This window comes from Bos indicus, chromosome 1 (assembly GCF_029378745.1).
Source record: "Bos indicus isolate NIAB-ARS_2022 breed Sahiwal x Tharparkar chromosome 1, NIAB-ARS_B.indTharparkar_mat_pri_1.0, whole genome shotgun sequence".
Taxonomy (NCBI): Eukaryota; Metazoa; Chordata; class Mammalia; order Artiodactyla; family Bovidae; genus Bos; species Bos indicus.
The window spans coordinates 108,107,787-108,132,769 of NC_091760.1; positions in this window are offsets into that span (position 1 = coordinate 108,107,787).

A 24,983-nucleotide genomic window follows, 5' to 3' on the forward strand; every position below is an offset into this window, starting at 1 on the left:
GAGGCCCTTCCTAAACAGACACACATACATACAGATCTTGACCAAGGACACCTCCACTCATGAGCACCCCTTTCAGGCCCCCTTGGCTGAAGCCCACAGCTGAAGTCTGAGGAACGCTTTTATCTTAACCGAAAGGGATAAGAATGTGTCTTAGCAAGAGCAAACATTTTCTGTTTGGTACAGAAAATGTTTGAGGTGTATTAAAAGAAATTATAAAATGTTAGATTCTGAGGAAAAAAGTGGAGCTTAATTTAGTTATCACTTGGATGGTCACACATTTTTCTCTTTTTTCCTTCCTTTTTGCTTAATATATTTAATTAATTATTACTTTTTAATTGAAGTATAGTTGATTTACAGTATTATGTTGGTTTGAGGTATAAAACATATAAGATATATGTATATGTGTGTGTGTGTTTGTGTGTTTATGTGGAGGGGGAAATGGCAACCCATTCCAATATCCTTGCCTGGGAAATCCCATGGACAAAGGAGCCTGGCGGGCTCCATGGGGTCACAAGAGTTGAACACAATTTAGCGACTAAACCACAATATATATATCTGTATGTATATACATACAGATGTATATGTATGTGTGTGTGTGTGTGTTAGGTGCTCAGTCGTGTCTGACTCTTTGTGACCCCATGGACTGTAGCCCACCAGCCTCCTCTCTGTCCGTGGAGTTCTCCCGGCAAGAATACTGGAGTGGGTTGCCATGCCCTTTTCCAGGGATTGAACCTGGGTCTCCCACATTGCAAGCAGCAGATTCTTTACTGTCTGAGTCACCAGGGAAGCTCATATATGTGTGTGTGTATATATATATATTCTTTTTCCTTATAGGTTTTTACAAAATACTGACTTTAGTTCCCTGCGCTATACAGTACGTCCTCGTTGGTTTTATATATATTAGTGAGTATATGTTAATCTCATCCTCCACTTTGGTAACCATAAGTTTGTTTTCTATGTCTGTGAGTCTGCTTCTGTTTTGTATATAAGTGCACTTGTATCATTACATACCCCCACCTCCCCAACACACACGCTTTTTCTTCACTGAAACTAAATATTGTTTCTTTATTGCCAGCTGACTATGCCTAATACTTGGTATCTGTATCATAGATTTTGGATTAAAAAATATATATGTAAATTGGCCCCGGATTCTATAGTCTCATGCTGCTGCTAAGTCACTTCAGTCGTGTCCGACTCTGTGCGACCCCACAGACGGCAGCCCACCAGGCTCCGCCGACCCTGGGATTCTCCAGGCAAAAACACTGGAGTCGGTTGCCATTTCCTTCTCCAATGCATGAAAGTGAAAAGTGAAAGTGAAGTCATTCAGTCCTGTCCAAATCTTCAAGACCCCATGGACTGCAGCCTACCAGGTTCCTCCGTCCATGGGGTTTTCCAGGCAAGAGTACTGGAGTGGGGTGCCATTGCCTTCTCATACTACCTTCATATTTCACTTTCTTCCATAGATTTTGAGTCTTTAAGGACAAAGGTCACTTCATATCCTTCCATACTCTGCTTAATACCTAGCATGGAACAAGCATAGAGCAGGCGGGGAAATACTTGTTGGATTAAATCAGTTGAATAGGACCCAGGGTTTTATATAATGTCTACCTAGTTTTATGAATAAAATGTGTTTTTATAAGATTATTGTTGTTAAATAAAGCCATGATTTCTTTTCTTGGCTTTTATATCAACTAGTATTTGTTTTCCATGCCATCACATTTTCTTCAAGGGGAAAGGTTAAAGGAATTTCTTTGAAAGTAATCATTGTGATAAACTCTTTGACCTAGCAATCTATTCTTAGAAAATTAATCTAAGGAAATAATTAAACAGAAGCAAAACATCTGATAAGTAGAGATGTTCATTATATTGCTGTCTGCAATAGCAAAAGCAAGAGATGACCTGAAGACTCCAAAGTCATTTACCTTGATACATCAATAACAATAGTTCACATTTAATGATTGCTTACCACGTACCAGGCACTGTTCTAAGCACTTTAAGCAAATTAATTCGTTTAATCATGACAAACCCATGTGGTTGGAGTTGTCATCAACCCCATTTTACAGACCAGAAAACTAAGGCACAGATGTTAATAAGCTTACATTTGAATTGAGGTGCTTTGGCACTAGCATTTAGACTAGCATCATCCTAAACTCAAGGAGGGCACGGTAATCCAATCCAGTGTTCTTGCCTGGAGAATCCCATGGACAGAGGAGCCTGGCAGGCTACAGTGCATGGTATCACGAAGAGTCAGACATGACTGAAGTGACTGAGAACACACGCACTCATCCTATGCTCTCATCAGGACTCATTGAGCATAATAGGCATCGAGGATAGACAGAGTAATAAAATTAATCAAATGGCCTTCACATAGTCATTAAAAATAATAATTATGAAAGCTCTATACAAACTTGGAAACATGCTTATGATATAAAGTTAACTGAAGCAGAAGATAAAATACCTATGATTATAACTAATGTTAACTGTCTCTAAGAAATGGAAGGCCTTATGCAAAAGAGAAAACAGTTATATAATAGTTTTGGACTATGATATGATTTCTCTAAAATTGTCTTAAATGTTATTTATGGTTTTCATTTTTAAATTGATAAGAATTAATACTTGCTGCAAATACATTGACCTTGGCATTCTTTTGTCTCTAAGCCCATCTAAACGATGCTATCAGCCTAGATTAGTGAGTGTCAAGAGGTTCTTTTGGCGGTGCTATTATCCCAGGGGAGCTCTCTGCCAGCCGAGTGATTCACCACACTTGGGGAAGGGACCTGTATGTCGCATCCCCACACTACTGTTCAGTCACCCTTGAATTGACTGTACATCATATTTTTCAATGTCCATTTTCACCTAGTGTCTTATGATTTGTGGACCTGCCCTGGTGGCTCAGTGGTAAAGAATCCGCCTGCCAATGCAGGAGATATGGGTTCGATCCTTGGTTGGGGAGATCCTCTGGAGAAGGAAATGGCAACCCGCTCCAGTATTCTTGCCTGGAGAATCCCATGGATGGAGGAACCTGGCAGGCTACAGTTCATGAGGTCTCAAAAGAGTCGAAACGACCTAGCAACTAAACAACAACAAGGATAAAGCTTTATGTGATAGTGTTGTTCAGGAAAGAAGTATAACCTACATTTTTCCTTATGTAGGAAGGCTTCCAGTGAGGGATTCTAAATCTGATAATATTTATCAGTAAACAAACAGATATGTCTTAGAAGATGGGCTTATTCTAGGATTAAAGAGGGCAACTTGGTGTAAATTAACCAGCAATTAAGATATTATATGTATTGTTTGAAGCTGTTGAGGGTTGTATGAAATGAATATATTTATACCTTATAAGGTGCTGCAAAATCAAACAAGTTAAGCTCTAAAAAACAAACTGAAAACTTGCTTCAGGAGGCATTAATATTTTTATAGTTTTGACCCGGTAATCATACTTTCTTTTCTAAAATGAAAGTGAAACTCTCATTTGTGTCTGACTTTTTGGACCCAATGGACTATACAGTCCATGGAATTCTTCAGGACAGAGTACTGGAGTGGGTAACCTTTCTCTTCTTCAAGGGATCTTCCCTAGAAGATCTTAGGGATCGAACCCAGCTCTCCTGCATTGCAGGCGGATTCTTTACCAGCTGAGTCACAAAGGAACCCAAGAATACTGGAGTGGGTAGCCTATCCCTTCTCCAGGGATCTTCCCAACCCAGGAATCGAACCAAGGGTCTCCTGTACTGCAGGCACGTTCTTTACCAACTGAGCTATCAGGGAAGCCTTTTCTGAAATTAGGTCAGAGATATTCTCTCATGGGAGAAGGGAAAAGAAAGGGGGAGGAGGGACTTCTCTGGTGGTCTAGTGGCTAAGACTCCGAGCTCCCAAAGCAGGTGGCCCGGGTTTGATCCCTGATTAGGGTACTAGATCACACATACCACAACTAAGACCCAAAGCAGGCAAATAAATAAATTTTTTTTTTTTTAAAAAAGGAAAGGGACAAGAGACCATGTGATTCCAAAATTCCAAATGAATGTGTAAATAAAGATTTAATAAACTTAATAACATGCCTAAAGGAAAGTAGAAGTTTTTTTCCTAATAAAATGCTAATAATATAAACTAAAATTTCATAAAGCTGTAGATTGAGCAAATTTATTTAATATTCTTTTCAGCTAAATACATATCACATAATATTAATAGTATGTTACCCCTTTTGGAAAAGAAAAAGCAAGTATAACAAAACCCAAACAAACAAAATAAACTAAACAACAGGTTGAGTAGTAGGTATTAATCCATCTGTGGTCACAGATGCTTTGCACATGATGGTTAGAAGCATCAGTAAAGAATATAATTTTTCATGCATTATCTTTATGTTCAAGTTTAAGGTGAAGCTTATTCTTAGGAATATCAAAGTTATGTGTTTTTTTTTTAATTTACATTTATTTTACAGTTTTATATTTGTTTTTCTAAAAATATGTGTAGATGCTGATTGTAAAAGTGAAAAGGGAACATTCCTGCTAAGTCCCTTATGGTTTGTTTGAGCTTTTTTTTTTTCTTCTGAATATATAAATGAATATTATTGATATTTGGGGTGTACATTCCAGCCCCTTGTGAGTTACCATGCTCCTTCTGAAGGTGGGAATTTACTCATTCTTTAACAAAATTTGATGAAAGTCTACAGTATCCTGGGCTTAATACTGAACCCTGGGGATGCAGCTGTGACAGAATGGGCAAAGTCTCAACAATCATGAAGCTTACAGTCCCAGGGTGAGAGGGACCAATAAAGAAATAAAGGAGAAAATGTCAGGCAGTGATTAACTCCTTGATGAAAATACAATATGTGAAGGAGATAACTGTGTTGCTTAGAAAAAGATTTTCTGAATTCTTGACTTTGAAGCTGATATCTTTCTTCTTAGTTCCTGTAGCACTCTACCTTGCAAATGGTTGGTAATCAATATTATAGAATCCTGTATTTATTTTTAAAACGTGACAAAAATTTCTATTTTATAACTTCATTGGTTCAGAGAGTAGAATTTATTTTTTAATCTCCAAATCAGATGGCATTCTCACTGGCTTTTTTTTTTTAAGATTTTTTTTTGATGTGGACCATTTTTAAAGTCTTTATTAAACGTGCTACAGTATTGTTTCTTTTTTTTTTTAATGTAACATTTGTTTAATTTTAAAAAGAAGGCATTGGCAACTCCCAGCAGATTGTTCTAAAGGAATTCCATCAGCTTCTTCTAGTCCTGCTACAATTTAAAGCAATCATTCTCAAAGTGCAGCTGGGGTCAACAAGAGCCGCATCTCTTGGAAAAGCCTTTGAAATGCAAATTCTTGGGTCTGACCTCAGCCTACCAAAGATATTGTGGGACTTGCCTGGCTGTTCCCCCAGTGGTTAAGACTTCACCTTCCCACGCAGAAGGTGCAGGTTCAATCCCTGGTCGGGGAGTTAAGATCTCAATGGCCTTTTAATGTAAGCTTCCTCTTCTATGTTTCTGGTATATTCAGCTGTCATTTATACTAGTTACAAAAGAGTAAATGCAAAAAAAAAAAAAAAAAGTCAAATTCTGGCCAAGAAACATCTGCTAAATAGTTGGCATTATTCTTAAATGGCCTTCTCTTCAAGCCATTTTGGAAACTCCCTAGTTGTGCTTCTGTAAAGGGTTGCACCTGGGGAATGGCACGGAGGCTTTTATGAGGAGTGCTATTACAGGCTTCTCGCCAGGGCTGAGAGAGGAGAGGCTGTAGCAAGGTCTATTTTATGGTACAGTGAGGTTAGCCATTTACTGTTCCCATAAGCTATTTCACTTGCAATAAAGGTCAATGGGCCTTTTTAGGAAGGAGAGCTAGGCCCCTGTCTAAAACGGCCATCTTCTTCGACAGTCAAAAAGGCTGCTTTAGATTCTTCTGGAAAGTGGCAGGATGTTTATTTAGCTGGGAGAGTGGTTCAATATGACCAGCTGATGAGCAAGGCAATAAGAATTCACCGACTTCAGGGGGGAAGATTTAAATTCTAAGGTAGCTTGACCGCAAAGCTAAGCAAGGCGTGGCTCACTGGGGTCTGGTTGCTACCTTGACACGTGAACTCTGCCAAGAAATACATTTCTTGCTTGGCACTCTCTATCCTTGGACTTTCTGGGAAGCTTATGTCATAAATTACCATGGTTTGCAACCCTTGGCATCTTCAAGTCCAGTCCGGCAGAAGCAGTTCCATTAACAGTGTATTTTTCTTTCCTTCTTGATAGTTTTAAAGAAAAAAATCAAATTGGGTGGGTGTTTCTTTAAATATAGGGTAGGATACTGGGCTGCTATGCTTTTGTTCACTATCTCCTAAAGAAATTTTGAAAAACTATGCACCCTCCTTCAGTTTTGTGTTGTAATGTAAAACATTTTATCAAAACCTTGAATAGTAGCAAAGGGTATAATTTATGGTCTATTGTCAATACTGGCTTTTTCAGAGTGATGTGTGTGTGTGTGTGTGTGTGTGTGTGGTGTGTGTGTGTGCATGTGCGCTCAGTCCTGTTTGACTTTTTACTATGCCATGGACTCTAGCCTGCCAGGCTCCTCTGTCCATGGGATTCTCCAGACAAGAATACTGGAGTAGATTGCCATTTTCTCCTCCAGGGCATCTTTCCAACCGAGGGATCGAACCCACATCTTCTGTGTCTCCTGCACTGTGGGCAGATTCTTTACCGCTGAGCTGTCCAGGAAGCCCTTTAAAGTGATATTTACTTAACTTGTTATAACTCCAAGAGAATGTAAATACTATAGCAAATTGATATCCACTATCATCCACTGAGTAATAGTTGCAATTTTATATCTTTTTGTTTTCTCCTTTTATTTTTATTTCTATTCATTTCCATAATTGTATCCTAATAAAATGTATTTTTGTGGTTAAGACTATTTATTTAACTATTTCATGCACATAACAGTGCATGTGTGCTCAGTCTTGTCCGACTCTTTGTGAGCCCATGGACTCTAGCCTGCCAGGCTTCTCTCTCCATGAGATTTTTCAGGCAAGAATACTGGAATGGGTTGCCATTTCCTACTCTAGGGGATCTTCCTGAGCCAGGGATTGAACCCACATCTCTTGTGTCTCCTGCATTGGCAGGTGTATTCTTTATCAACTGTATCACCATACTTCTGTATAAAAATAAAGTAAAATTAAAGCTTCTTTAATAATCTGTAGTCACAAGATCTGTTAAAACAAATCATCTGGATTAAGTTATCATGACAATCATTACTGGAAATACCTGTAGCAGAGACAATGGGTGTTCACCACATCCTTTTCTCTTTTTGGAGGTACAGGTTTATATTTCTTAGTTTCCCATTGGAAGTGTGAACAGAAATGATGTATCATTTCCTATTCTAGTTAATAGTGAGTTGAGCTCTATTTCTTTCTCTCTCTTTCCCTTTCTGTGTCTCCTTCAGTTTCCCTGTTGGAATCCTAAAACTCTGAGATGGCAAAGATGAGAGATGGAAGCATAATTATCTAGGGCCCCCTTTGAAGAGAATCCTCAAAGAGCCTCCTTGTCTGAACTGGACTGTGATATAAAAATTAGCAATATGCTTTTGGTGTGTTAAGCCATTGAAGTTTTAGGTATATTGGTTACTAAGGTAGCTTACACTATCCTGATTAACATATGCCATAACTGATCAAAACAACATGGATATATTACAACTTTTGATAGTTCATTATTAAGAAAAATAATTTTTACTTTTTAAAATGCATCTCAATAAAAACACCAAGAAATCTTGTTCATGTAGATGGAAGTAGAGGTAGTTATAGCATGTCTCCCAATTGAATTATATGCATGTCTTAGTGCAAATCACCATAATGAGATTTTGTAAAATGAGAGAAACACTACAGGAAAGTTGAAATAGGAAAGGATTTCTTAGGCGGTCAATTTAAGGAACAAGTTATATAAAATGTAAAGATCTGGAACTTAACTCCTTTAAAAATCTCTATATCTATATACCCCTTTGAAAGTCTCTATGAGTGTTCAGCGACACCTGTAGTCCACATTTAAGACACGTCTAGGAAAGAGGAAGAAGAGTCAAGGGTGGAGTGTCCCCTGACCTGATCCTCTTTTGGCTGCTGACCTTCACCCAAATCCTTGGTCTATCTTTTTCTACTCTTCCTTATGACTCCCACTAGCTCACAATGAAAAATATCCTGATGAAGATTAAAGTCTGTAACATGCAGAGAGTTATTTTAAATCAAAAAGAATAATATGATTACTTCAGAAAAAAATGGGCAAATGATCACAAATGTCAATTCACAAAAGAAGAAATACAAAATCCTAATACCCACAGAAAACAATAAAGCCCACTTGGAACTCATAAATATGCAACATAAAACAATGAGATACCATTTTGGAAATACAATTGGAAAAACTAACCTTTAGTGATGGTTGGGAAGAGAATAACTTCTAGAGAGCCGTTTGGCAATACATGTCAAAACTTTTAAAAATACATATAAAGTTGAGCTAACAGCCCACTTCTGAACATTATTCTAAGAAATAATCATGAATAGGTTAAAAGAAAAAAGATTCAGCCTTGAGCTTTACCACAGATTTTTTAGCCAAGGTTCTTTTAGTCACAAGTATTAGGTTGCAAGGCATCTTTCATTTGAAATGCCTATTCTCTATTTTCTGGTTCTCTTAGTTAAAATTCTTGATTGATTTAGACTGATTACTTGCTGAGTGCCAATTGATTGGCTGACTTCATCCAATCAACCATCATTTGTCTGGGAAGAGAAGTGTCATAGGATACACAGAGTTACTTCTTCCAGGGGCTATTTGTGGAGTGAGGGCTAGGAGCTCCATGCTCCATAAGAGACAGGGAATGAAATCAGCATAACCTATCTAGAATGGTGAAGAAGAGGAATCACTTAAAAGCCCAGCCCAGGATATGAAGTGAACTGTGACACTATGCAGTGAGATGATCATCAAAACTGTTCTTACAGAAGACTATTCCAAAAGACATAGAAATATATTTCTGATATAGAAGTTAAATAAGCAGGGTGACAATATACAGCCTTCATGTACTCCTTTTCTGATTTGGAACCAGTCTGTTGTTCCATGGCCAGTTCTAACTGTTGCTTCCTGACCTGCATACAAATTTCTCAAGAGGCAGGTCAGGTGGTCTGGTATTCCCATCTCTTGAAGAATTTTCCACAGTTTACTGTGATCCACACAGTCAAAGGCTTTGGAGTAGTCAATAAAGCATAAATAAATGTTCTTCTGAAACTCTCTTGCTTTTCGATGATCTAACAGATGTTGGTAATTTGATCTCGGGTTCTTCTGCCTTTTCTGAAACCAGGTTGAACATCAGGAAGTTCACGGTTCACATATTGCTGAAGCCTGGCTTGGAGAATTTTGAGCATTACTTTACTAGCGTGTGAGATGAGTGCAATTGTGCAGTAGTTTGAGCATTCTTTGGCATTGCCTTTCTTTGGGATTGGAATGAAAACTGACCTTTTCCAGTCCTGGGGCCACTGCTGAGTTTTCCAAATTTGCTGGCATATTGAGGGCAGCACTTTCACAACATCATCTTTCAGAATTTGAAATAGCTCAACTGGAATTCCATCACCTCCACTAGCTTAGCTCATAGTGATGCTTCCTAAGGCTCACTTGACTTCACATTCCAGGATGTCTGGCTCTAGGTGAGTGATCACACCATCGTGATTATCTGGGTCATGGAGATCTTTTTTGTATAGTTCTTCTGTGTATTCTTGCCACCTCTTCTTAATATCTTCTGCTTCTGTTAGGTCCATACTATTTCTGTCCTGGAGTAACAGGCAAATTTGGCTTTGGAATATGGAATGAAGCTGGGCAAAGGCTAATAGAGTTTTGCCAAGAAAACGCAAACACCCTCTTCCAACAACACAAGAGAAGACTCTACACCTGGACATCACCAGATGGTCAACACCAAAATCAGATTGATTATATTCTTTGCAGCCAAAGATGGAGAAGCTCTATACAGTCAGCAAAAACAAGACTGGGAGTTGACTGTGGCTCAGATCATGAACTCCTTATTGCCAAATTCAGACTTAAATTGAAGAAAGTAGGGAAAACCACTAGACCATTCAGGTATGACCTAAATCAAATCCTTTGTGATTATACAGTGGAAGTGAGAAATAGATTTAAGGGACTAGATCTGATAGATAGAATGCCTGATGAACTATGGACGGAGGTTCGTGACATTGTAGAGGAGACAGGGATCAAGACCATCCCCGTGGAAGAGAAATGCAAAAAAGCAAAATGACTGTCTGAGGAGGCCTTACAAATAGCTGTGAAAAGAAGAGAAGTGAAAAGCAAAGGAGAAAAGGAAAGATATAAGCATCTGAATGCAGAGTTCCAAAGAATATCGAGGAGAGATAAGAAAGCCTTCCTCAGCGATCAATGCAAAGAAATAGAGGAAAACAACAGAATGGGAAAGACTAGAGATCTCTTCAAGAAAATGAGAGCTACCAAGGGAACATTTCATGCAAAGATGGGCTCGATAAAGGACAGAATTCATGGCAAAGGACTGAATGTCTGTGTCATCTATCCTGCCCTCCCCCTCATTCTAATATTGAAACCCTAACTCCCAATGTGATGGTATTTGGATGTGGGATCTTTGGCAAGTAATTGGGTTTAGATGAGGTCAAGAGGGTGGGGTCCCTCAGATGGAATTAGTGCTCTTAGAAGAAGAGGAAGAAACTAGAGTCTTCTCATCCTCCACCATGTGAAGATACAGCAAGAAGGGAGTTATTTGCAAACCAGGAAGAGGGCTCTCACCAGACACTGGAACCTGGGTCTTGGACTCCCCAGCCTCTAGAACTGTGAGAAACATCAATAAATATTTGTTGTTTAAGTCAGTCTATGGTGTTTTGTTAGAGTGGCCTGAAATAACTAAGAGATAAAGGATATATATCAAAACTACAGTGGTAGAAATATTTGGATGGTGGGATTACTGATTATTCCTTTTCTAAAAGAGAGTTTATTTTTATTAAAAAAAAATTTTGGCCATGCCCTGAAGCATGTGGGATCTTAGTTCCCGGACCAGGGATTGAACCTGTGCTCCCTGCATTGGAAGCACAGAGTCTTAACCACTGGACTGCCAGAGATGTCCCAGTGATTATTTCTTATCTTTATGAAACTGGTTTTTCTAAATTAACTAGTTAACATTTAAAAGTATTTTAATAGAAAGACATTAAGTTTTAAAGGTAGTTCTCCAATCTCTTAAGAGAATTGAAAAGAAACTAATTAGAATCTAAATTCTGGATGAGCAAAGGTCAAGGATTCAGACAAGAAGCTGCAAAACATTTACCTGATTCCTGGTACACTGCACATACACAGGCTTTGTTCATGAGCAACAGCAGATCCTAACGGCTGGAACTGCAAGAGGAAGAGATGCTACTGAAAGGACCACCTCCACTGCTCTTTCTGGTCCCCACTTTCCTCCAGGAGCATGGATGTGAACTCTAAGGCCCTTCAGTTGTACTGTATGATTTTACATATGAAGACATGTAAAATGGAAAAGAGAACTAGACCCAGAAATAGAAGCCCCAGATCTAGTCTGATTGTTCGCTAGTTGGGTTAACTTAATGAAGCTACTAAACCTCCTTGAGCCTCCTCGTAGACAATAATAGGAAATCCACTTTCCTTCTATACTTCTTGTGACAATTGAATGAGATAATATGTGAAGGTGCTTGAAAAAAATGATATGATACAAACGTGCACATTCATATATACACAAAATGTGTTTATTACAAATGTCTACATGTATATATTACACAGCTGTGGATATAACAATCAGAAGCTTAGTTCCCTGACTTGACCTTGACTGAGTGTAAATAAAATGACAGATCACTGTGGACTTGATGCCTTGAGAAGGAAATGTTCTGTTGATCCAAATATTTTGAGAAGTGTTGGTTATTACTCTTTTCCATAAGACAGAAAAGAAAAAGTTAGAGAATATTTACTTTCTGGTGAAAAGAAGAGCACAATAAATAAGGACTATTGTTGAAAGTCAACCTAGGGGAACAAAGGTCTTATTTAAATTTAAGTATTTGCCTACAGTGTTTCAGAAAATAATAAATGATAGTTCCTCTCTTTTCATGTTTACTGAGAAGACACACTAAGGTTTTTAAATATTAGCGGTGAAAGTGAAAGTCGCTCAGTCACGTCCGACTTTTTGTGACCCCATGGACTGTATAGTCCATGGAATTGTTCAGGTCAGAATATTGGAGAGGGTACCCTTTCCCTTCTCCAGGGGATCTTCTCAACCCAGGGATTGAACCCATGTCTTGAACATTACAGGTGGATTCTTTACCAACTGAGTCACAAGGGAAGCCCAAGAATACTGGAGTGGATAGCCTATCCCTTCTCCAGAGGATCTTCCTGCCCAGGAATCGAACCGGAGTCTCCTGCATCGCAGGTGTATTCTTTACCAACTGAGCTATCAGGGAAAAATATTAGCAATAAATACAATTTCCTATACCATACATGTTTTACAAGCTTTGTGGCAATCTCAGACTTTGTGGTTAATGGTCAAATGTTAGCAATATTAGCAATAAATATGAACATTAACCACAAAGTCTGAGATTACCACAAAGCTTGTAAAACATGTATGGTATAGGAAATTATATTTACTTGGCTATAAAATATGTTATAGGAAATTATATTTGTTCCCAGACTGAATATGAACTTTTTGCTGTGGATAGTAAGCTCATTCTTCAGTCATCAGACTTACCAGCCCAATTAAACCCTAGATATATGTTGGATAGATTCTCACATGAGTCCAGACGCTTCAAACCCTTGAGCTTTCTCTTGGTAGATCATCTGAAACAAATGTGATTCTGAGAGAGTCAACTTCGAATACGATGAAGTCTGATTTATTTCACAATGCTATCTGAAATTACATCTGTGGAGTGACAGTGGGAAGTGAGGGGAGAAAAACAAACTTCTACTGTATCAACCTGTGTGTTGAAATATTGTTTGTTTAAGCATTTACTACATTTGTAACAGTAAGCTCATTTTAACCACTTTGAATACAGCACAGCCCTATACAAATTGTTATTCATATAAGGGCTGATGGGGAGGAAGTGAAGTGTTAGTCGCTCAGTCGTGTCTGACTCTTTGCGACCGCATGGACTGTAGCCCGCCAGGACTTCCTCTGTCCATGGAAGTCTCCAAGCAAGAATACTGGAGTGGGTTGCCATTTCCTTCTCCAGGGGATCTTCCTGACCCAGGGATGGAGAACCTCAGTCTCCTGCATTACAAAGAGATTCTTTACTGTCTGAGTCACCAGGGAAGCCCCTATGGGGACGGGGGAGGGCTTAATGGTCTCTTCTTCCATGTACTGAAGTGGACCAAAAACTGCCATCCAGTTGCTTGTCATGAAGCTGAATCTGTTCATAGATATATTTTATCAACTCCCACATTATCAGCCTGCTTGTTGGTATTCATTAAAAATGATTTAATTACCAGCATTGAAAAGCTCAGGTGATTTTTGCATCAAAATAAAATGTGATGGATAAAATAGTTACTCTGCATGCATTCCACACACCCCTCTTCCCTGACCCTCTCACCCCCAACCCCAGAGGCCGGGCAACTAAAAATGACATTTCTAAGTTGGAAGGGACTGAGTTTTAGCTTAGACCAATCAGATGCACACAGAGGAGATATAAAAGGCAGAGGCCAGTTGCCCCTGGTGGCAGGCTCAATTAAGGATGCTTCGGGCTTTTCTGTAACAGCAACCGTGTCAGCAGCCTTGCGGGGACCTAACAGGTGAGGTATGGCTCTGGAGCTGGCAGTGACAGCATTCACAGCCACCTAATCTCTAGGCTGTTCCTAGAGCTAACAGTTCAGGGAAAACATTCAGAATTCCCATCTTCCCAGCTGAGCCAGAGTTGGCAGCTTCCTCGGGGCGGATTCTTCATTGTTCTTCTGGCAGTCAGCCCTGGAGGCCCAGCTTGAACACACTGTTAGCACCTAATTCCCTGTTTGAAGCCCTTTGCCCTTTGTGCTTAAAATAGCTGGAGTGGTTTCTGTTTTGTGGAACAGAACTCTGACAAATACACAGGAATATGAGCAGTTCTGACCACGTCCGGCCCTGATTCTGGTTATTATAACAACAGGCTAGCAAGGAGCAGTGGCCTGTAGGTTGCATAGATCCCACCATGCCTTAGTGAACCTCCCAATGGGAGGTCATTTAGAAAATGCCATTTTTACTATATTTGTAGTGCATGTGTGTATGTCTCATTTTTCTTAGTTATTGTACCTTAGTGGACCCTGTCAGGATTTTTGTTTGCCACCTCACTAATCTTTACCTAAAGCTTGCTGGAAAACTATGTTTTATCTCTTAAAGAGCGTAATTCTTTCATTTTGAATATACTCCAAAATGCCCCCAAATCAAAACCAGAATGCTGTACATCTAAACAGCATCATTTAGGTCCCCGAGAGAACTGCTTTTATTGAACCGTGAAACTGGTTGTATTGTTAACCCTAAGAATGTTGAATAAATTGTAATGTCACCTCTAAGACAACACAGTGAAGAGGTGTCCTTCCAGTCCATTTTATCTTACAAGCATGTAATAGATCAGGTTTTGCTCTTTGCCCTGGCTGTCAGAAAGGTAAGACCAAGGGCCGCCTGAGTGGCTGGATTCTCAGAGCGTACGTGAAATCACACTTGCATGTTGTGTAGGAACCCTAGTCCTGATCCAATCTCATTGTTACTACTCTCGTTTTATCGTCATCTGGATTTCTTCACATGTTAAGAAAAATCCTACTGTATTCTGTTTGAATACAAATCCCTTACAATCATACAATGGTAGTGAGAAACAGATTTAAGGAATTAGATCTGATAGAGTGCCTGGTGAACTATGGATGAAGGTTTGTGACTTTGTACAGGAGACAGGAATCAAGACCATCCCCAAGAAAAAGAAATGCAAAAAAGCAAAATGGCTGTCTGAGGAGGCTTTACAAATAGCCTTGAAAAGAAGAGAAGCGAAAAACAAAGGAGAAAAGGAAAGATACACCCATGTGAAGGCAGAGTTCCAAAGAATAGCAAGGAGAGATAAGAAAGCCTTCCTCAGTGATCATTGCAAAGAAATAGAGGAAAACAATAGAATGGGAAAGACTAGAGAGCTCTTCAAGAAAATTAGAGATACCAAGGGGACATTTCATGCAAAGATGGGCACAATAAAGGACAGAAGTGGTATGGCCCTAACAGAAGCAGAAGATATTAAGAAGAGGTGGCAAGAATACACAGAAGAAGGGTACAAAAAAGATCTTCATGACCCAGATAATCATGATGGTGTGATCACTTACCTAGAGCCAGACATCCTAGAATGAAAAGTCAAGTGGGCCTTAGAAAGCATCACTATGAACAAAGATAGTGTAGGTGATGGAATTCCAGTTGAGCGATTTCAAACTGAAAGATAATGCTGTGAAAGTGCTGCACTCAATATGCCAGCAAATTTGGAAAACTCAGCAGTAGCCACAGGACTGGAAAAGGTCAGTTTTCATTCTAATCCCAAAGAAAGGCAATGCCAAAGAATGCTCGAACTACCACACAATTGCACTCATCTCACATGCTAGTAAAGTAATGCTCAAAATTCTCCAAGCCAGGCTTCAGCAGTACGTGAGCCGTGAACTTCCAGATGTTCAAGCTGGATTTAGAAAAGGCAGAGGAAGCAGAGATCAAATTGCCAACATCCATTGGATTATGGAAAAAACAAGAGAGTTCCAGAAAAACATCTATTTCTGCTTTATTGACTATGCCAAAACCTTTGACTGTGTGAATCACAACAAACTGTGGAAAATTCTGAAAGAGATGGGAATAGCAGATCACCTGATCTGCTTCTTGAGAAATCTGTATGCAGGTCAGGGAACAATAGTTAGAACTGGACATGGAACAAGAGACTGGTTCCAAATTGGGAAAGGAGTACGTCAAGGCTGTATATTGTCACCCTGCTTATTTAACTTATATACAGAGTACATCATGAGAAACGCTGGGCTGGATGAAGCACAAGCTGGAATCAAGATTGCCAGGGGAAATATTAATAACCTCAGATATGCAGATGACATCACTCTTACGGCAGAAAGTGAAGCACTAAAGAGTCTCTTGATGAAAGTGAAAGAGGTGAGTGAAAAAGTTGGCTTCAAGCTCAACATTCAGAAAATTAAGATCATGGTATCTGGTCCCATCACTTCCTGGCAAATAGATGGGGAAACAGTGGAAACAGCAGCAGATTTTATTTGTCTGGGCTCCAAAATTACTGCAGATGGTGACTGCAGTCATGAAATTAAAAGATGCTTACTCCTTGGAAGAAAAGCTATGACCAACCTAGACAGCAAATTAAAAAGCAGAGACATTACCAACAAAGGTCCATCTAGTCAAGGCTATGGTTTTTCCAGTGGTCATGTATGGATGTGAGAGTTGGACTATAAAGAAAGCTAAGTGCCAAAGAATTGATGCTTTTGAACTGTGGTGCTGGAGAAGACTCTTGAGAGTCCCTTGGACTGCAAGGAGATCCAACCAGTCCATCCTAAAGGAGATCAGTCCTGGGTGTTCATTGGAAGGACTGATGTTGAAGCTGAAACTCCAATAATTTGGCCACCTGATGTGAAGAACTGACTCATTTGAAAAGACCCTGATGCTGGGAAAGATTGAAGGTGAGAGAAGAAGGGGACGACAGAGGATGAGATGGTTGGATGGGATCACCGACTCAATGGACATGAGTTTGAGTAAACTCTGGGAGTTGGTGATGGACAGGGAGGCCTAGAGTGCTGTGGTCCATGGGGTTGCAAAGAGTCAGACACTACTGAGTGACTGAGCTGAACTGATTCTGTTAGAAACCCGTTGTATTTTTATTTTTTTTAAAGCATTCCTTTAAAAAAATTTTTTTTTTTTAAATTCACTTATATTAGGCTGTGTTGGGTCTTCATTGTTGCACAGAGGCTTCTCTCCATTCGTGGTGCTCAGGCTTCTTGTTGCGGTAGCTTTTCTTGTTTTGGTACGTGGCCTCCAGAGTGCGAGGGCCTTGGAGGGCTCCTGGGCTTTAAGCATAGGCTCAGTAGTGGTGGTGCAAGAACCTAGTTGCCCTGTGGCACGTGGGATCTTCCTGGACCAGGGATCGAACCTGTGTCCCCTGCATTGGCAGGTAGATTCTTAACCACTGGACCACCAGGGAAGTTCTGAAATCCATTTAAATCCTTGTTGTAATATGATGGAGAATAAATATTTAAATAAACTGCCTCTACTTTCCCTGCTCGATTCCTTGTAATATGTCTACTAGACCCCTGTTCTCTCTGCCTTCATGTCCTTAAAGCATGTATTTCTGCCAAAAATTTAATGCATCAAGGCTATTCATGGGTGTGCTTGGGATTCTGCAATCTAACAAACATTCTAAAGATGTGGTCAAGCCGAATACTGAGGCACCTTTTAGCAAAAAGCAATTTGTTCAGCTATTATTACTGAATAAAAATCCCGGGAGCTACAGATTTGACTGTCAGTTTACATGTGTACACTAAATGCAAGATGCAGTCTTGGGGGGAAACAAATAATTACACTTCTTTTGATGACATAAGGCCAGGAAATATCTAGCATCTTATCTATCTTAAACTAGCATGCTTTTTTCTTTTTTAATTAAACATTTTATTTTGAGATAATTATAATTCACATGCTGTTGTAACAATAATATGAGTGATCTTATGCCTGTTACCTGGTTTCCCCCAAAGGTAATATTGTACAAAACTCCAGTACAATATCACCACTAGGATACTGGCATTGATACAGTCAAGATACAGAACATTTTCATCACCATGAGAATCCCTGGTGGTGTCCTTTTATAGACACTCCCATCCCTTCCAACCTCACTCATAACAACTACTAATATTTTCTTCATTTGTACACTGTTTTCAGCTCAAAAATAGCTAATCTCTTTTTTTAAAAATTGGGATATAATTGCTTTACAATATTGTGTTAGCTTCTGCTATACAATGAAATGAATCAGCTACATGGATACATATATCCCCTCACTCTCGGATCTCCCTTCCACCCCCCATCATCCCACCCACCTAGGTCAAACTGCAATAAAGCATCACCTCACACTGGTCAGAATGTCCATCATCCAAAAATCTACAAACAATAAATGCTGGAGAAGGTGTGGAGAAAAGGGAACCCTCTTGCACTGTTGGTGAGAATGTAAATGGATACAGCCACTAGGGAGAATAGCATGTAGACTCCTTAAGAAACTAAAAATAGAGCTATCACATGACCCAGCATCCCATTACTGGGTATATGTTGTTGTTCAGTCACTAAGTTGAGTCCGACTCTTTGTGACCCCATGGACTGCAGCACATCAGACATCCTTGTCCTTCACTGTCTCCTAGAGTTTGCTCAAATTCATGTCCATTGAGTCAGTGATGCTATCTTATACTGAGTTAATCTCTTTTGATGGCATTAATGTTCATCACAGGTAACTGCTCTACACTACATCACCCTTTGGCCACTCCCATCCGCCCTTTTCTAACCTTCTCTGTACCTGAGAAGGCCAGCCTTTGAAGATTACATCATCCAGGCTCTCGTTCTTTGGTTTCCAACTGGGGTCACTGGAGGCACTGGCAGAAGATGGAGGGAATGGGAGAAGATAAATCTAAGAATAATTACCCCTTTGTGCACAACCCCTTCCTCCTGAGGATGGGGAAAAGAGGGGAGGGAGAAGAGGGAGAACCACTAGAGAGGAGCAAGCATCCAGATGAGGAAATGGGCAGAGACCTTGACCGGTCGAGGTGCCTGCCTTCAAGGGTGAAGGTACTTGGACAATGAATTAATCATTAATGACCTGGAAGGACTGAAGATTAGGGAGGAGAACAGAATCCAATTACAATTGAGACTGAATTCCTTAAAATAGGGGAAAAAATTCCTGACCTGGGTAAGAGTAAGATTTAATTAGATTCAAATTAAAAAGAAGAATTGTGGGATTTCTTTCATAACAAGTTTGTGGACCGTGGTTCTCACTCCCGACCACTAATGGTTTTGTGCTCCCAGCCTCAATGCTGAAATACACAGTGTCTCCAAGCTACTAGTTAGCAGTTTGAAAGGTTTTGCCTTTAATGAATAAGCTGTCATTGTGATATTATGGTTTACTTATGGATGATAGACAACGTTTAATAAACACTATGTATTAGGCTTGGATTAAGCATTATGCTTTCGTTGTTTCATTTATCTTAGTCGACAATCCTGTGAGATAGGTATTTTCCTAATTTGACAGGTAAGAACTCTTAAGTGCAGAAAGCCTAAATAACTTGCCCAAGGACACACAACTTGTAAGTGAAAGGTATAGAATTCAAGTCTATCTTTTAATACTTAGGGTATCTTGTTTCTCAGTGAGTCATACTGTTTTCCAACAGGAAATGGGAAGACAGGGCTGCTCCTTCCAATGACCTTGCTTGCTCTGCCCTTCTCCCCTCTCCTGGATATCTCCTACTCATCCTTGATTAACAGTCATATCCTCAGGGAGCCATCCTCACCTTCTTGCCCTCTTGAAAGCTCTCACAGCACTGTGGATTTCTTATTTGCAGCACCTGTCACTACTGAAATTTATATTTGTTCATGTGATTATTTGGTCAATGTCTGTCTTCTCTTCCCTAGACTGTCAGCTGCATGAGAGAGGTCATTTTGCCCCATTACATCTCCACCATTTAGAAAACAGTTCTTGATAGATAGTGAGTGATCAAAACATGTTTATTGGTTGGTTTAATAGGTCCTTTTATCTTTTTCATAGAGTTACAGATTCTCAGAGTCAGAAGTCACCACAACTTCTAACTAACCCACATTCATCTGTCAAAAGTCCTGTAGAATTATTCTAACCAGCTGGTGTACCAACTGTCCTTGAAGCATCTTTGAACCATCCTGACTGCTAGTGCCATTGTTCAGGGAAGCAGACTAATGAATTCTAGTGTTTCCTTCTACTCCCTGGAAAAGCCTTCATCTAAGTCTTGTCTTTGAGCTGCCTATGTCCAGTGTGCCTGGGATTATCCTCATCTGATCATTCTGTCCACATTCTATGGAATGTAAGTACATCATATTTAGTACGCAGGATAAAGATCTGAACTTTATATGTTTTCTGACCACATTTATTAGACTCTAACTTAAGATGCTTTTGAACTGTGGTGTTGGATAAGACACTTGAGAGTCTTTTGGACTGCAAAAAGATCAACCAGTCAATCCTAAGGGAAATCAGTCCTGAATATTCATTGGAAGGACTGATGCTGAAGCTGAAGCTCCAATACTTTGGCCACCTGATGTGAAGAACTGACTCATTGGAAAAGACACTGATTCTGGTAAAGACTGAAGGCAGAAGGAGAAGGGGATGACAGAGGATGAGATGGTTGGATGGCATCACCAACTCAATGGATGTTAGTTTGAGCAAGCTCTGGGAGTTGGTGATGGACAGGGAAGCCTGGAGTGCTACAGTCCACAGGGTCACAAAGAGTAGTACATGACTGACTGACTAAACTGAAACTAAGATTCTAACTTTATCTCCTCTATGGCTGATATGGAGTTTGAAGAAATCTTCAACTTCTATTTAAAATATGTGTAAGAGGGAATTCCCAGGTGGTTTAGTGGTTAGGACTCTGTACTTCCAATGCAGGGGACATGGGTTCTATCCCTGGTGGGGAAACTAAGATCCTGCAAGTCTTGTGGTGCTGCCAAACAAAATAAATAAATAAAATAAAATATGTGTAAGAAAGGAATTATTTAATCACTGTCCAGTATTTCCCAAGTCCCTGTTCTGGGCCCTTCTCTTCCATGCCACTCTACTCCCCAGCATCTGGAGGCCAAGGATTCTCATTCCCTCTACTAAGGGACTGGTATGAAGCTTACAGGTATCCTGGATAGTAAAAAAAAAAATTACATGGGGAAGTACTGATGGAGTTCAGAAAAGACTTGAGGTATAAGTAAATGTTCTTCGGTTGGACAATCCACAGGTAGTGAGAAGATGCCTGTTGATAGAAGGATTAGCAAAACAGCTCTTTCTTTTTCTTTAAAAACATTTTTTATTAGAGTAGAGTTACTTTACAGTGTTGTGTTAGTTTTTGCTGTTCAACGAATTGAATCAGCTGTAAGTATACATATACCGCCCCTCTTTTGGACCTCTCTCCCACCTTCCCCATCCCACCTCTCTAGGTCGTCAGAGAGCGCTGAGCTGAGCTCCCCGTGTTGTACAGAGGCCTCCCATAGCTGGCTCTCACACACAGTAGTGCATATGTGTCACTGCTCCTCTCCCAGTGGGTCTCACCCTCCCTCTCCCTGCTATGTCCACACGTTCATTCTTTACAAGAAGATGTGGTATAAACACACAATGGAATATTACTCAGCCACAAAAAGGGAAGAAATTGGGTCATTTGTGGTGACGTGGATGGATCCAGAGCCTATCATGCAGACTGAAATAAGTAGAAAGAGAAAAACAAATATCATATTTGATGCATATATATGGAATTTAGAAAAATAGTAGAGGTAAAACTATTTGCAGGGCAGGAATAGAGACGCAAAGCAGCTCTTCTGCCTACACCTGTGTGCAGCGTTCTTTCAAGTGGTGACTGGTCACCTTATTTTCCTCCTGGTACTGAGCTCCAGCAGTGCTTGGCAGGCTTTTGATGTTGCCTGTCTTCACCTCCACCAAGCCTCTTCCCTGTGGTACTTCACAGGGACCCCAAGTCCTTTTCAATTCCATTCCCTCACCCCAGTCCTATCTCTATATCTGCTAGTCCTCCTTGGGAGGGATGGGGGCTGGTGGCTTGGCTCTTCATCTAATCTCTTTCTGTTTCTATGTCACGGTCTCTGGGCTCTCAAGATGTCCCTTTGATTTGCAAAAGCCTGCTTCAGAGTTGCAAAGCTAAACATGTACCATTCTTTTCTTTTATTCTCAATCTAATCTTTCTTCTTTGAGATAGTGTGGCCAAATAAAAGAAAGTGAGGGGATAAAAGGACAAAATTAATTTTTAAGGATATTATCCTGTTATAATTGTATTGCTACAAAGCCCTATCTGTATTTGTGCCATTTCTTTTGGCCTCAAGAACAGGATTCAAATATTTTAAAATGGAGGTCTTTTGGTGTTAAAGAAAGAGATTGTTTTCTGTAAAGGAAATTTCCATTTTAATTTCCAAAAGAATTGCTCAATACAAAAATATTGGGTTGGCCAAAATGTTCATTCGGGTTTTTCTGACTGATGTTATGGAAAAAACTTGTTGGTCAACACAAAATCTCCTCATAAAAAATGTTCACTCATTTAAAAAAACATTTATTAAGTTATTGCTAGGTGATGGGAAGCTTGCTTTTCCACTTTTCTGATTTAAAGAGGGGGTGTTTGGGAATCATAGGAATCAATATACTGATTGGCAACAAAAAAGACAGTCTCTAATCAGGTGAGATAATATCTAGTGAGATTTTAGTATGCATATGTTAATTCATTCAGTTATCCATCCAACACATTTTCTGAGCCCCAGGTCAACCTTTGGCACTAAACATTTAGGAAAGACATGGCACCTGCACCCACTGTATAGTGGACTGATAGGCAGATAAAACAATAATTACTTTACATTGTATTTAACATTATTTGATGCAAAGAAGACCTTGGGAGAGGGAGTCATGGAGGACTTCCCAGAGGAGGTGAAGCTTAGGTTTTACTTATAGAGAGGAGTGGGAGCTTAAAAAGTGAGAAATATGGGATGGACACTTTATTTATTTTTAAAATATTTATTTATTTGGTTGCACTGTGTCATAGTTGTGGCATGTGGGATCTTTGATCTTCACTGCAGCATGCGGGATCTTTTTTAGTTGAGGCATATGAACTCTTTATGCATGGGGATCTAGTTCCTTGACCAGGGATAGAAGCTGGGCCCCCTGCGTTAGGAGCACAGAATCTTAGCCACTGGACCATGAGGCAAGTCCCAAGATGGACATTTTGGAACGCACAAAACACAGAGATGAAAGGCACAAAATTATGTTTGGAGAATGAAATTTGCTTGGATTTACACCAAGTAGATACCATATTCAAAAGCAGAGACATTACTTTGCCAACAAAGGTCCGTCTAGTCAAGACTATGGTTTTTCCAGTGGTCATGTATGGATGTGAGAGTTGGATTGTGAAGAAAGCTAAGCGCTGAAGAACTGATGCTCTTGAACTGTGGTGCTGGAGAAGACTCTTGAGAGTCCTTTGGACTGCAAGGAGATCCAACCAGTCCATTCTGAAGGAGATCAGTCCTGGGTATTCTTTGGAAGGAATGATGCTAAAGCTGAAACTCCAGTACTTTGGCCACCTCATGCGAAGAGCTGACTCATTGGGAAAGACTCTGATGCTGGGAGGGATTGGGGGCAGGAGGAGAAGGGGACGACAGAGGATGAGATGGCTGGATGGCATCACCGACTCAAAGCAGATGAGTTTGGGTGAACTCCGGGAGTTGGTGTTGGACAGGGAGGCCTGGCGTGCTGCAATTCATGGGGTCACAAAGAGTCGGACACGACTGAGCGACTGAACTGAACTGAACTGAACTGAGAATGGCTTTTGTCCAAACATGGTTCAATGTGCAAGAAAGAACTCAAGTTCTCTGAATTTCTGTGTTCCTTCTTTCTAGCCAGTCCAGGTTTGATGCACGATACTGGATGCATGGGGCTGGTGCACTGGGACGACCCAGAGGGATGGTATGGGGAGGGAGGTGGGAGGAGGGTTCAGGATGGGGAACACATGTATACCTGTGGTGGATTCATTTCAATATTTGGCAAAACCAATACAATATTGTAAAGTTTAAAAATAAAATAAAACTAAAAAAAAAAAAGTAACAATGATATCAAAACTGTAAAAAAAAAAAAAAAGAATAAAAACCTGACTGTGTAGGTGGATGCCATTCCAGTGTGTGCTGGTGTGGATGAAGTGCATTATACTGGGAGACATTTTGGGTGCCTCAAAATGTTTCAGGGCGCTGGAAAGCAGAGTTGTGTCAGGGGTTGGTGCCAATAGTGAAACTGCTTGAGGATCCCATTTTTGTAAAATACTGTGATAGGTCCTGCTGTGGGACCTCTAGTTCAATCCTACAGTTCCTTTGAGACATAATTCACCCATATCTCTATGGTAGGGCTTCTCTGGTGGCTCAGACAGTAAAGAATCTGCCTGCAATGTGGGAGACCAGGGTTCAATCCCTAGGTCAGGAAGATCCCCTGGAGAAGGGAATGGCAACTCACCCCAGGACACTTGCCTGGAGTATTCCATGGTTAGAGAACCTGGCGGGCTGCAGTCCATAGTGTCGCAAAGTGTTGGACACAACTGAGCGACTAACAGTTTCACTTTACTGTAGCAGGTCAGCTACAAATCTTGGGTGAAATTCATTTCAGGCTGTTGGCAAATAGCACTTACTGTCAAGCTTTAACTCAACTTTGCCTCTACTATGTGTTCTCAGGTTGATAAGGGGGAAATGATTGTGGAAAGAGAACATTCATGGAAAAAAACTTTGAAAATCAGTTTCCTTCCATGCAAATGGTTAATGGAATAAAGTTTTTAGTCATTCAGTCTAGAAGCACTCTGGAATTCTACTTGATTCTGCTGCTTGAGTTTTTGAATCGTTTGATAGTTTATGGATAATCCTCCTTTCCCTCACCAGTCCAGGCAGAAATGTACCACACTGGGTTCCAATCATTGGCTGTATTAAGATCAGAGGTATGAATTCAGCTCAAGATCCCAAACAAGTGTCTCCTCCTTAACACCTTAGCACTCAGAGAATGGCAATCAGAATAAATGTATATACTTTGTCAACTATACTGACAATTATATAAGAAAAACTTTCCATCTTTATAAATGGAAATGCAAGAAAAATTGTATCATTGGCTGGCTTTCTTCACAAGCCTGCTTGGTAAGTCTACTTGTCATCACAAACTTTTGCTATACCTTGGTTTGGAAAATAATCCTCTCATTGAACTGCAAAAAATACTTTTAAGTTTTAAAATG